This window comes from Silene latifolia, chromosome Y (assembly GCF_048544455.1).
Source record: "Silene latifolia isolate original U9 population chromosome Y, ASM4854445v1, whole genome shotgun sequence".
In the NCBI taxonomy this organism is placed as follows: Eukaryota; Viridiplantae; Streptophyta; class Magnoliopsida; order Caryophyllales; family Caryophyllaceae; genus Silene; species Silene latifolia.
Genome location: NC_133538.1, coordinates 318370557 through 318373582, shown reverse-complemented (window position 1 = coordinate 318373582; position 3026 = coordinate 318370557).

Below are 3026 nucleotides of genomic sequence, written 5' to 3'. Positions count from 1 at the left end.
ATTCTAGGAAGACCTTTCTTACACACCGCGGGTGCGGTGATTGATGTGAAGCATGGAGAGCTCACTCTAGAAGTGGGAGATGAGAGCATAACTTTCAATCTTGATAAGACCATGAGAGCTCCCCGTTTGCATGATCCATGTTTTATGGTTGATCATTATAGCCGGAAGGATGATAGAAAGAAGTCGGAACTCCAATGGAAGAAGAAAATTGAAGATGCTCCATTCAAAGAGCAAGTGAATTGTAGCAAAGAGAGCTTGGAAAGCTCACCAAAGTCAAGCAATGAAGAGGATGGCCTCATTGGCCAAGACAAGAAAATGGGAGAGTTGTCTCTATCAACTCAACAGATCTTTAGTGATCAAGTAGATGAAGTTTGTGGTCTTTGGGACGATGAGTTTGAAGGGATTCTCAATCCCTATATTGGTAATGCTATCGATCAAGACCGACAACAAGGGCAAAGATCTATTGAAGATCTTTATCACGATAATGAACAAGCTTTTTATTAATTCTTCAGGTGTTGAGCAACATCAACAAAACCTTGGACATGCCCCCATGACATCTCACTAAGGATGAGAGTTTGGTGGAGTCCTCCCTAAACCACCATTTGTAAATATTTCTAACTCCCTAACTTGCATTTTAATTCTCATATTGCATTTTTGTCACTTTTGGATTTGTATACTTTGATCAAGATAATAATCATTTTTGAGAGAAGTGAGGGAGGGACTAATGATTTTAATTGATATGTAGTGCTTTAGCTTAGTGTGGGGATATCAATTGCCTAGGCTATTCATGCCTTAGTAGTGCCCCCACAATGAAGAACACGAGATTTTGAAGAATGAAAAATGACACGGGATATGCAAGTACACGGATGGAACTAAATCCGGGTAAAAGGGGCAGAATCCGAGCGTTTTCATGAGAATCCGCCCGTCTTCAGGCAACCTGGGCGTCTTGGTCAAAATCCGCCCGTCTCTCTGGGCTGAATTTTTGAAATTTTGGGATTGTTGATAAATCCGAGCGTCCTGCAAAAGAATCCGCCCGTCTCCAGAAAGACGCCCGTCCTGTAAGAAAAGACGCCTATCTTTTTGGCTGACGAAAACAAGAAAAAACAATGGAAAGGAATCCGCCCGTCTTCAATGAAAGACGCCCGTCCCGCAGTTGAACAATCCGAGCGTCTTTGCAGAAAGACGCCCGTCTTTAGGCGAGATTCCTGAAGCCCAAAATAGACAGAATCAGGGCGTCCCGAAGGAAAGCCGCCCGTCTTCCCTCTGCAATTCAAATTTTTCGGGTCTTTTATAAACCCCATCCCCCATTCATTTCTTCATTCCTTCATTCAAAACACTACCCATAAACCCCAAAACTCAAAACCCTCATCCTCTCCATCACCAACACAAGATTTCCTCAACCACATTCATCAAAATCAAATCAAAACATCCTTCTAACAAAAATTAATCACTCCTCTTCCAACAAAAATCAAACCAAGCACCAAAATCTTCAACCTTTGAGTCGATTTTTGAATTTATAAAGGTAAAGCCTTTCATCTTGAAAACGATTTGGGTACACTTGGAAATTGAATATTTTCACTCTTTTCTTGGTTTAAACATCAATGGCAAGGACAAAAGGAGCAACAAAGGCACCTAAGGCAGAGGCACTCTCAACAAGACAAAAGAGTCTTCAAGCAAAGAAAGCCTCATTGGCTATGGTGATAGCTAGCTCAAACTTGGAAGTGCAACAACAACAACCTCCCTTGGAAGCAACAACATCAAATACTCCGGAAATTGCTTAACTTTCGAACTATCCGGAGGCTTTTGGTGGAAAGATGGCTAAATGTTGATTGTGGGAAGCAAGGCACCACCGTCATTGTGAATGGAGGTCTAGTCACTCTTTTGGCTAAGTACTTTGATCCGAACTTCAACAAGGATAGCAAGTATGTGGCGAAAAAAGGTGGTCATCTCATTGATTAGGATGCTATGATTAACAAGTACAAGTGGGTTACTCATAACCCTCTTGACACCAAATATGGGTGGCTCACTAGTGAGGCTAGATCTTTTACTTTGCCTTCTAAGATTTGTCGTTTGAGTGTCCATCGGACCAACTACCTCCTTCCCCTCTCAAAATAAGCCGAATACATCATCCGATAACAAAGGGGTGAAATTTAAATGCCCTCCTCTTCCATTGTCACACCACCTTATCCTTTCAAGTACCAAGAGTTCAAATCCGAAGGTGTTGAAGCAAGCAAGGATTATATGACTCTACTTATGCAAGAGATGCACAAGCAAGCTTTTAAGGATCGGGAAGATTCTTACTTAGCCCAATATCCAGCCCTCCTTCATTTAGCTAGGCAAGGACTACTTGATCCTTTATGTCCTTCGCCTAGTTGGGCGGATAGGGAAGTCTTCTTTCCGAGTGCATCTAGAGGTGAGATTCCGGGTGACGATGAGGTTGTTGATGATGCGGTTGTTGATAGCATTAATGAAGAGGCTAGTGAAGAAGAAGAAGAGGATGATGAACAAAGTGAACAAGAAAGTGAAGAGGGAAGTGGTGATGAGTCAACTTCTATTGAGGAAGATGTTGATAATGATGATATGATGGAAGACTAGCAAGCTTTGGAGGCTCCTACCCTCTTGAGGTTTGTCTACTTCTTTCTTTTTAGTTTATTTACTTTATCTTGATCATGGTTGGAGTAGTCCTAGCAACATAGAGGACTAACACCTCGGCCCCATTGAGGTGTTCTTATCTCATTGTTCCCACTTTTGAAAATCCAAAATGACAAATTGAGTTTCATGCATTGCATCTTGTGTGCATGAACTACACCCAACCTTAGGACATTAGAAATACTGTCTAACTCGGTTTGGGGAAGTACATGCATACGCAACGGGAGGTAATCTAAATTACGCTCTCCGTCATAAACAAAAAACCATGCATCATGTAGTGTAGATTAGTGTAACTTGCATTTAGTGTAGAATTCATGCATCATTCTTGCATGATTTCCCATCATTTTGGCCATTGAGGACAATGCCCATATTAGTGT